Below are 12,071 nucleotides of genomic sequence, written 5' to 3'. Positions count from 1 at the left end.
CCTTGAGGCCCTGGTGAGGAGTTTGAATTCTGTTTCAAGAACGATGGGAAGCAACTGGAGGGTTTTAAGCAGGGAGAGGTAGGATCTGAAGAGGATGGCAGAAATACCTGGTGTAGTTTGGCCCCACCCCCTGAGCAAGACAGTGCCTCTGCCACCCGCTAAATGCAGCTGTCCCAGAATGTGTTCGTCTTGACAAGAACCAGGTAAAGACCTTGGCATTATCCCTTGACTACATGTTCAGGAGTTGGCAATCCCCCTGACCAGGAAGTCCTTTCTTTTGGTCCACCTTGAGTCCCTTGCCCTCCCTTCCCAGCCTGCTTCTTCTGGGCCTAAGAAATCTGTGAAGTTGGAAAGGACACTGGATTTTGAGCCTTGGATTCCAGACTCACCTGTGATCTTGAGAGACGTAGGCAACCTCTCTGGGCCTCAGTTTCCTCATCTGAAAATGAGGTGAGAGTCCAGTATGCTTGGTCCAAGACCAGGTGATGACAAATGGGGATGTACTGGACACATACACCACAGTGCGAGGAAGAACATGCCAGGCGTATGACAGCACAGGGTGGGATGAACTTGTCCAGGCTGGGGTTGTGGTGTGGGCAGTGGGAAACAGGGCAGTTGGTCCGTTGGGCAAAAGCCTTCTTGTAAACTCTCCCTGGCTTGAATTTTTTATTGAATCAAAATTGATTATACATATTTTGGGGGTTCAACATTAAGATATGTTGATCAAATCAATATTACTAGCATATATATTGTTACAAATCATAGTTATTCTTTATGCCCCTTGTCCAATCTCACCTCATCCACCGCCCCTCCCCTCCTGCCCCCCTAATTACCCTAGATTTCTTCTCTCCTTCTGAAAGAATAATGGTTGCTCTGTTGCTTTGTTGCCTAGATGATCCGTCCAGTGCTGAGAGGTGTGATCTGGTCCCCCAATATTACTGTAGAGCAGATGCTTCTTCTGTCACTCTGGAATGGGCTTTGTGGAGAGAGACATCCTCTTCTTTTCTTTATCTCTGCTGGTGACTCTCCTTGTGTCAATGCACTCCAGTGGCTGGCAGACCATCTGCCTGGTGGTTGTGGCATCTAGCTGCTTTCATGGCAGCTGTGGTTATTGTGGTGGCTGTGGTAGGCCACCCACATAGAGGTGATATTTTTGGCATGCTCCTTGGCACTGGCATTGTGCCTGGTTGTGGGAGAGTCTGGTCCCCAGCTCCGTTCCTCAGGTCCCTGGGCGGGCCCTGAGGCGCTGGCGTGGTGTGCCTGGTTGTGGGAGGGGGATCTGATCCCCAGATCCATGCCTTGCATCCCCAGGCAGACCCTGAGGTGACAGCCAAACTGGGGCCACTACAGCTTAGGGGAAGAGGAGGAGAGACCTACGGAGTGCATGAAGGCAGGAGAAGCCACAATGAGAGAAAGAAAAAACTGCTCTGACCATTTCATGCCATAGGTGCTTTAAGGCTGGAGCTGTTGAGCACATGGAGCAGGAACCAGCAAAAGCAGCAGCTGTGCCCTTCCGATGGAGTTGCTTGGAGGCAGCAGGGGAGAAGAGGGCCTTGGTAGCCCCCAGGACAGCAAGACCACTAATAGGGTTCCTGTGGACCCACATAGGAGTGAGGATCCACAACAACTGAAAAAATGGAGCCACTCAGAGGCCAGTGAGTCATCACAAGGGACTGGTGCACAGCCTGTCCCATAGGAAGTGCTTGCAGCACAGACAGAGGAGAGATGGGCCCACCAGGGGAACACTGGGGCACAGCAAGAACAGCTGATCTGCACCCCAATCAGTGTAGAACCACTCAGAGGAGACTGGTCAGGAATATAGAATTGCATGGGGTGCAGTTTGATGAAAAGACTCAGCGTTTCTATACCACCCAGGTGCACTAAGTCTCTGGAGAGCCGGAAGTACTTATAAGGTCAATCATTAAACCCTGAGCTGCACAAAAAGCCTTCCCCAGGGAAACAGCAGCAAAGCAGCAATTTAGCTCAACCACAGAGCTCAAGTACTGGTCTCAACAGGAAGTTCCCCCACTTTAGAAGTAAGCAAAGGACAAAAAATTAGTTCCGGCTCAGCCACACCACCAGCGCCTCAGGTCTGCCAGGGGATGTGAGGCATGAAGCCGGGGATGGACCCCCCTCCCCTCAGCCAGGCACACCAAGCCAGTGCCTTGGGCCCGCCCTGGGACCTAAGGGATGGAGCTGAGGACTGGGCCCCCCTCCCTGCTTGAATTTTGAACAACAAGGCAGCTCATTTTCTCACAGAGCCTCCTAGGACAGCGGAGTTGGAGTTGTTTGGCTGGGGATGAGAGCTTAGAGGGAGGAAGGGCCTGGGGGCTTATTCACTTCAATGTTGGCCTTTGGTATTAGAGCACAGGATCTGTTGTCAGAGAGGGTCCCGACTCCGTCGGGGTCACATATTTGCCCTGTGTCCTCTGTATCCTCAGCTTTCTCATCTGTGAAATGGGAAATCTGACCTAACATGCTTCAATTGTAAGAGGTACATAGAATGAAAACACACTGCCAATTAAATTATGACATGATGCATTCTTATCACGTAGAATTTTTATTTAACACTTATTAAAAGATCTCTTTGAGTCTTAGACATATCATCTAGGCCACTTTTCTACTCGGCATCTTCATTGTTTATATTTTTTCATGCAATATTGTCCTCCATGCCATTAAATGTTTTCATCATGCAGCATTTCTCAAAAGAATGCTCCACTATCATCTCTGGGATTTTCTTCCAAACTGCTTGCTCCTATTCTGCAGCTTTTGACCCTGGTACTTTCTTGCTGTTATCAGAAGGTGTCAATGGAAGGTTTCGGAAACAGCCAGGACTCACGTCCCTTTCCCAAATGGTCCTTAAATCATTTGTGATGAAATACAAAGTAGGTGTAGTGGTCCAGCCAGGCCACTGGAAATAATGATCAGAACCACTTAGGTTATGACTGTTACCTGATATAACCAACAGCGACCATGGGATGTCATTGATTTAAAGACACATCTTAATTTCAGAGGTATCATAATATGAAAAAGGGCATGTCATAGAATTTTTTAAAATGTTGCAGTAACTGTGGCCTCTCAGTGTTTATATGAGGATGAAGTGAGATAAGTCTGTGATGGGCCCTGACCACAGGCCCCAAAGTGTCCGGATCAGCAGTGGCCACTCCCTTGGCATTGCCCAACTGTCCCCTGACTCTTCTCAGCCCAGGGCATTGCCCTCCCTGGCAGGGTTGTCTCAGTTTATGGCAACAATCACTGCCCCTGCCAGACATGATCTCAAAGTCATAAAGGCTTTTACAGTTTCACTCTCCCCCTGAGATAAGCCTGCGGAGCCCTTCCCAAGGCCGGTGAGCAATCTCAGAGCCACAGGGGGAGGGACTGGGCGTTGCACAAGTTGGGAAATGGAACAAGTTTTATGGCCCCAACTTCTCTAAAAATAACACGTTCTTAGATCCTCAGCTTGAATCTGCTGGTGAGACCTCAGCACCCGGAGCATAGTAATATTCATTCATTCATTCATTTGATAATCAGGGAACAGTGTGCAGGATACACTAGCATGGATTTTCTTACTTTGCCACTATTAAGCTGTATGTGTATTGTTCCCCTCGTCTGTATAACAAGGACAGTCCATTTCGCCTACCCCACAACCTCACCAAATTGATTACTAAGACATGGAGTATGCCAGCACACTTGGCACATAGTAGGCCCGCAACAAAGCTGCCAGAATCCCTCTTATTCACTATCTATATCTGTCTCCCTTGTCTTTGCCAGCTCCTCTTCCTCTGTCCAACCTCAATGTTGGCGTGACCCAGAGTGAAGTCCTCCCCTATGATCTGTTTGCTAACTCCACTCCCTCTTTCAATGAGCTTAAGCAACTACTTGGCTTTTTTTCTTTCATTTTTTTTTAAGGTATAATTTCCATACATGAAAACTCACCCTTTTCAGTTTGTGCTTCTGCAAGTTTTGGCAAATGTGTACGGTCATGTAACCACATCACAATCAAGAGTTCACAGGACATTTCTATCATCCCGTGCCCCCTGTCCTGTGTACCTTTGTATTCAAACCCCCAGCCCTAGCCGTGGGCAACCACAGATCTGTTCCTATGGTTTTGCCCTTTCCAGAATATTGTATATAGGGGATCATATGGTCTTCTGAGCCTGGCTTCTCTCAGAATCATGCATTTAATTTTTTATTTTTTCTCATTTTTAATTTTAAAACTTTTTTTTTTTTTTTGATGGCTGATCACTATGGGGATCCAAACCCTTGACCATGTGTTGTCAGCACCAAATGAGCATCATGCATTTGAGATACATGTTGTTTCTATCAGTAGTGTTTGCCTTTCTACTGCTGAGTGGTATTCCCATTTGACTTTTAAGCTTCCCGTATATGTTTATGATTTGGATTTCTTATCTCCAGCCTCAGCTTTCCCCTGAGCTCTAGACTCATATATCCAGTGCTTCCTTGGATGTTTAATTGGCACCTCAAACAACACACCCTAAACTGAACTCTTTGTTTTCTAACCCAAACCTGCAGCTTTCCTAGGCTTCCGTGTGACAGCAAACGCTACCACCTGCCCCATGATTATTGTTTTTCTTTTCTTCACACACATTAGCAAGTTCTGGACAGTTCTACTTTCAAAACCAGCTCTCACCACCACCACCTGTATCCGTTTTCTGTTGCTGCATAACAACTGACCACAAACATGGTGGCTTAGACAACGCCCACTTGTGACCTCATAGCTCTGTAGGCCAAAAGTCCAGATGTGGCATGATTGGGTCCTCTGCCCAGGGTCCTACACAGCTGAAATCAAGGTGTCAGCTGGTCTGTGGTTCTACCTGAAGGCTCTAGTGATGGATGCAAGCTCATTCATGTTGTTGAATTCAGTTCCTTATGGTTACAGGATTGAGGTCACCATTTCCTTGGTGGTGGTCATCTGGGGGTCACTCTCAGCTTTTGAAAGCCATCTGCATTCCTTGTCATGTGGCCCCCTACATCTTTAAAGCCACCAACAGAGAATCCTCCTCATGTGGAATCTCTTTGATGCTTCTAATTTCATTTGCCAGAAAGAACCCAGTCCCCTTTAAGAGTTCACCTGATTTAGGTCAGGCCCACCAAGGATAATCTCCGTATCATAAAGTCAGCTGGCTTGGGACCTTACGAACATCTGCATGATCTGTTCATAGCAGCACCTAGATTAGTGTCTGTATAACTGAGAGAAGGTGTGTATGCATCAGGGGCAGAAATCCTGGGGGCAACTTTAGAATTCTGCCTGCCACACAACCTTAGTTCAACCTGCCTTTTTCTCTCACCTGGACTGCTGCACAGACTACCTATGGACTTCTCTGCTCCCACTCTTGTTCTGCAGTAGTCCATGCTCTGCACAGCAGAGAGTGTCCTTTTAACATGAAGTAGATTGTATCACCTTCCTATTCAAACACCTCTAAAAGCTTCCCATTTCACCTTAAATAAAATACAAGATCTTTCTTGTGACCAAGAAGGCCCCACCTGGTCTTGTTCCTGCTCACCTCTCAGACTTAGAAAAGTGCTCAATACATCATAGGAACTCACTAAATATTTTGTTGAATGAATGAATGAGTGTCTTTTGGATTCGTTCCCTCCTCTACTGCCGCCATCTTGGTGCAGATGTTACTCTCTCTGACCCGAAACAGTACAGGGGTGTCTTCACTGGTTTCCCTGTTTACAGTCGCACCCCCTCCAGTCTGTCCTCCACAAAGCAGCCAGAGTAATCTTTTAAAGATACACAGTTGGCCACAACCTTCCCTGCTCTCAAACCTCCAGTGGTTTCCTATTTTCCAGGAGAAATTCCAGACTCCTCTATCTAGACTTTGAGGCCCACCCCCCACCTGTGCACAGACTAGCTGTCATTGCAACTGTAATTCCAGGAGTGGGGTGAAGGCCTCCACTGGAATGCTGGGAGATTTTAGGGATACTTAGGAATGGCATTCAGTGGCATTGTCCCCAGAGTCTGTCCCATTACAGGTCTTACTTCCTTCTGAAAACTTTGAGAAAGTCTCCATTGGGTAAGTGTATGTCCTTAGCATCTCTGTAATGCTTGTTAATTTTCCTTTTAAATAATAATTTTTAAAAAAGAGTAGAGCTTTCCCTGGGGCAATTCTATCTGGCAACAGTTTAAGAATATTGTTTTCTTTTCCCTTTAATTTTGCAATCACCTCCTATTTACGGCAAATGATACTGTTTTCCTATTTACGTCAGTGACCTAAAGTTTAAAGAGAATGATTATGAATTGATTCGAAGAAAAATATTAAGTAATAGGAGGTACCATAGTCCTTGGCATGGGAGGTCAAGGTCATGGGCAATGACTGGAGGTTGGGAAGTGCTGGCTTCTGAACTCCCTCCCATCTATAGGGTTCCTGCTGCCTCCTCTAACCTACTGCTGGTTCTCCCCTTAACTTGAATGTGCTTCTGTCCTCTCTCTGCCTCCTTATTGCCTCTGAATCCTTGTCCTTCAAAGTGCACTCCACTCCCATCCCCAGACCACAGTAGTCTGTCCCTCCCTACCACCTCACCAGCTGTCACACTCTCCTTTGGCTCTTACTGTTCAGCTGCTTGTTATTTCTCCCTCTACAAGTGAAAACTGTTGCTCCAGGAGGGAGGCACCTCGTACTGCTTCTTTGCAATCCCAGGGTGCCGCAGGATGGGGCTTTGCCTGTTGACGTGTCAAAGGATGAACTTTCCACCGTTCACACTACTTCTGTGCCCACCACACGGTCCTTCTGTGCCCTCAGTGTCCTCCTCAGGCCCTTCATGGTTGCCTCCAGAATCACACAATGGGCATTTGATCAGCTGTCACACCAGCTATGGACCTTGGACAAGTCCCTTCCTCCTTCTGAGCCTGTTTCCTCATTTGTAAAACAGAACAACAACAATAACTGCCTCGGAGGGTTGTTGTGAGGATTAAGTTATGTCCAGCAATGTTTGGCAAAAAGGAAGATCTCAGTAAATGTTGTCCTTGGCATCACCATTTGGTTTTTAGCTCCACCATTGTCAAACAGCTGCATGGGACCTGTGATCCAGGTCTCTTAGACCACGCATGTCTTGGAATTTGCATATGACACACTGATTCGAGAAATGCAGATCAAAGGTGATCTGGGTTCCACAAATGAGGAAGTAGGGCAATCTCACCCATTTGGGATGACAAGTCATTCACATTGCACGGAACTTCTTTGGATCGTCAAACAGCCTATCACTCAGGGTCCTTTCTACTCTGGTCCCCATTCTGAGAAACGGGGCTCCATTTGGGATGATGGGATAAGAAGCTTCTAGTAGCGTGGCTTGGGAAACCACCTTTGTAGAGGGGCTAAAAGGAGAAGTCTTCTCAGAAGTCCCAATTCTTAAATAAGCCACATGGGTTAGTAGGAGGAGCATGGGCTCAAGACCTGGCTGAATCACTCACTAGTTGTGTGGCCTTGGACAAATTCCTTTACATTTCTGAACCTCCGTTTCATCATCTCTCAAATGGAAATTTTGCTATTTGTCACCTAAGCTGACATTGTTTAGCAACTGAAATGGAAACCAAACTTGAAGCTCTGGCCACCTGCACTGAGATCTGAGATTAACTGGAGCAAAGGGCTGATGAGGTGGAGGAGCCAAGGCCAGAGGAATTTATGGCAGCCCAGGGTTTATGGTTTTGATATGGATTTATTAAGCACAATTTAGGACTGAAATAGCCTCCTCTGGCCCCCACCCCCCATGTCCATGCTGGCAGTGGCATGGGCAAGGCCTCCAGTTGCAACATAATAGAAAACATTTCCTGGTGCTGATGAGCGGAGGGAAGGGAGGGGAAGGTGGGAGGGGCCCCCGTGATGAGGCAACAGCTAATGGGTGCTCTCGGGCTGGAGAAGTTAACCGTTAGCCCCTCACTCGGAAGGGGCTGCTTAAAGAGTCCACTTGCCCTGCTCGTGTAACGGTAGCTCTTACGGTTACTACTATCTCACTCAATTGATCCTGACAACACCCCTTGAAGGAGATATCATTCCCATTTCACAGATGAGGCTGGGAGAGTTGGAGTGACCTGCCCAAGGTTACACTGATCACCAAGATGTGTGACTTCCAGACCAGAGCTGTTGTCCCCACCCTTTGGGAAGAGCTGAAAGGGTCACCCTGCTCTGCCCTCATCCCTGAGTGCCACCATACTGAGGCTCCCCACAATCCAGCCCTCAGTGAACGCTGTGGTATGCTGGTGAATGTTTAACAACTCGCTCTCCAGGAAAAAAAAAAAAACCCTAATGTATATGGTTTGCCAATTCTTGTGGTGTAAATGCTCCCACTGTGGCCAATATCAGGTTGTCAATATGACATCACTGAACACAGAGTCAGGAAGAGAAGCTGACAACTTACTCTCACAAGCTGGCTCCAGCATGTGAGGCTGTGGTCTGCGGTGGCCAAGACACAAGGCCATCTACCTTGTTTAAAAGGGAAAAGGACTAAAGTGGCAACAGACCTGGCTGGAGATTCTCAAGAGCATCCCTTGCTTTTATTACTATTTAAAACAACACTTACTCTTATGAAATTTCCCCATGTCTATTCATCTCTCCTATTGCTGGCAGGTTGAAGTGACCCAGAAAAGGGCCCCATCTTGGACCCTGATGATACATGACAGACCCCTAGGCCCTCTTGTCATTCTTTCAGATATTTCCATCACCGTCTCCCTCATCCCTCCCCTGTTCAGGAGGGAGGATCCACTTTCTTTCCACGCACTGAGTACTTGGGGTCAAGGAACCAGAGCTAGATTCCACCTCTGCCTCTCAAGGAAAATCACTTCCTCTGAGCCTCAGTTTCCTTATCTATAAAGTGGGAGTTAGTCATATTGTGTAACCTGCTTATCTTGATGTGAAGACTAAAAAATACTAATGGATAATGGAAGCATTTTGTACACTGTAAAGAACTCTAGGGCCGAGCCGTGGCGCACTCGGTAGCGTGCTGCGCTAGCAGCGCGGCGACACTCCCGCCGCGGGTTCGGATCCTATATAGGAATGGCCGGTGCACTCACTGGCTGAGTGCCCGTCACGAAAAAGACAAAAAAAAAAAAAAAAAAAAAAAAAGAACTCTAAAACTATCCTCATTTTTATTTCTAACACCCGAAAGGAAGAAAAGACACTCATCCGGGGACTTAGAAAACATATGCGCCATTTATTTTGTTTTATAAACTTTTGTCAAAACACACAAGAGTAAGAAATGTTTTTTTGCTTCTTTGCCACATGGGGCGGCAGTGACGGGGGTGCAGGGGTCTGCGTAGGACCTAATGACATTCACACCCACAAGAAGATGCGGATCTGTCTGATGGGTCCCAGCCCACTTTTGGAATTGCTTGATGTGAATTTCACAATTCATCTTAATCAGGGCAGATCAGAAAAATTCGGCAAAAGTAATTGGCTTGGTCATCACAAGAAAGCAAAGAGCATCCATTTCTGACCCTCTGCTCTCCTCTGTCACTCTCGGGAGAGCCATGTGAATTCTGGAAGCTCCTATGAGCTGCCAGAAGAAGAGGGTGTCTTGGTGGAGGATGTATGGTGCTCACACTTGCCCACCAAAAAACCCTTTTTTAATCCATAAGATTTTATGTTTTAGGACCACAACTCAGGTAGTGTACACACACACACACACACGCACACACACACTCACACACACATAGACACACACACACACGCACGCACACATGCACAGACACATACACACACACACGCACGCACGCACACACGCACACATGCACTCACACACACATACACACACGCACAGACACACACACACGCGTGCGCGCGCACACGCACACACGCACTCACACACACACATACACACACACACACATACGCGCACACACACACAGATAGAATTTCCAGTGTGGTGTCCTCAGCTTAGAATCAGAAAAGTAAACTTTTCATTGTTTTCTGTTTCCCATATTGCGATAAAGTTACTAAAGTAGAACGGATTTCTCCTCCAGAAAGGATGTGTTTGGGGCTGAGGATCTATCCTGCCCCAGAAGATTGCTACCACTAAAGGCCATTGTTACCCAACTCCACTGCATGGGAAATTCTTACCTTAACTTTGTTCCCATGACACTTGCCTGGGCAACACTGGGGGGGGGGGGTGGGGGGTGGAGGAAGCAAAACCGGGAACAACCGCAAAGACCAGAATGATTCCAGCTTCCCTGCTTGCCGCAGACCAGTCTGAGCCATCTAGCTGGGATTTCTGAGGCACTGGAGTGAGGGTGGCTGAGGAAGGCTGAGCGCTCTGAGCAGGGAGCAATCTCTCCTGGGATTGGAAACGTGGCTTGGTGGGGGTGGGGAAGACCAGGCTGACAGCCCTGGGGATGCAGAGGATTCTCTTGGATGTACTGGCCCAGTACAGCTCTATGGCTCTTCAGCAGAAAGGAACCATCAGTAATGGGAGAATTTCTGGACACTGAGGTACTGCCCCCTCACTCAGAAGGACCAGGCTTGGGTGGACAGTAGGTAGTTAGTCTAACAGTTCACTCCTCTGCCTACTCTCAGCTCCAGCCCCAGGACACATCCCTTTTATTCCTCCTGGCATTTTCCATAATCTAACCCGAGGTGCCAAGATTCTGCATGGGTGAGGTGCTGGCTGCTCCCCCTTGGGGTTTAATGTTTCCAGGATGCATCTTGAGTGATGCTCCCTAGAGCAGATCTCAAATCCAGGCCTTCTTACACCTCTCTTCCCCTCATTCAAACTGGCCCACCCTAGGATTGGCCAGTTAGCTTAGTTGGTTAGAGCGTGGTATCACAACACCAAGGTCTAAGGGTTCAGATCCCCATACCGGCCAGCCGCCAAACTGTCCCCCCACCCCCCCGACGGCCAGGCCAGATCAGTCTGTCTCACCAAAACCAGACCCCTGCCACCCCTCCCCTTGACTTTGGGAGTGAAGAGAGAAAAGGTGTCAGGAGTCATGAATTCTCCTTAATTTTTATCAGCAAACACAGTCCTGGACCCTAGTGGCTTTTAGTGCAGCCTCAGGCCAATCTTAGTCCTGGGAGTGGGCAGGGCTCCTGGGAAGAATGAACCTTTGGTTTCTGAGGTTGGTGAGGGGGTAAGGAAGTCCCTCAGCTCCATCACGGTGAGGACAGAGGGTCCTTTTCAGAGAAGATGCTCAGCTCCTCTGGTGAAGAGCTCCTGTTCTGCTCCTGGCAGACCTGGGTTCAAGTCCTGACCCGGCCACTGACTAGCTAGGTGAGTTTCAGAAAAAATCATGTCACTTAGAACTCAGTTTCATCTTCTGTAACAATCTCTTGGTAATAGAGAGGATAAAATGAGATGATGCGTATCAACTGCCTTAAGACAGTGCCTGGGAGTAAGAAAGAGCTGCAGACAGACCCGGGGGGATAATTCCTCCTGAGTATCACTGTGACCTGAGGATTCGCCTGTCCCTTCCTCTCCATGCCCAAGCCTCCTCACTTCCCCTCATCTAACCTCCCCCCCACACCTCTGTAGCTGTCCAGCCTCTGCAGGATTGCTGTGTCCATCCTCTGAAAGCCCAGCTCCCTGCATGGCCCTCTGCAGCTCCTCTGGCATTTAGGCCCCACGCTCTCCAGAGAGCCCAGTCTCTCCATCACCTCTCACTCATCATTCTTCCTAACTCCAGGCCTTTGCCTCAGCTGTTCTCCCTTGCAATGTCCTGTCTCAGCTGCTCCACCAGCCAGAATCCCACCCTTCCTCAAAAACCTAGTGCAGTCTGCCTCTTTCCAGATGCTTTCTCTGCCCACTCCAGCACCCCTCCAAGTTCCTGCTGCAGTTGTCAATCTTGGATTGTTCTCTCATTGTTGGAAGCTTATAGGGACTATCACTCCAAATGCCCACCCCAGTCCCTGGAGAAGGAAGTGTGGTGGTGTTGGAGGAACAATGTCTTCCTTCTCCACAGTCTCCTGCACTCTGTCTTGCCCCAGTCAGCACTTACAAAATGTTCCCAGGAGGACTGGGGAATGGTTTCCAGGTCTTCCTCAGCCTCTAGAGAAGTGGCTTGGGAGAAGATGGGATGGCCAAGGAAGGTGACAGTGGAGGCTGGAGAAGGGCATTTGAGG

The sequence above is a fragment of the Cynocephalus volans genome, chromosome 1 (assembly GCF_027409185.1).
Source record: "Cynocephalus volans isolate mCynVol1 chromosome 1, mCynVol1.pri, whole genome shotgun sequence".
In the NCBI taxonomy this organism is placed as follows: Eukaryota; Metazoa; Chordata; class Mammalia; order Dermoptera; family Cynocephalidae; genus Cynocephalus; species Cynocephalus volans.
The sequence above is the reverse complement of the archived record's forward strand: the minus strand, read 5'-3'. Positions refer to the sequence as shown.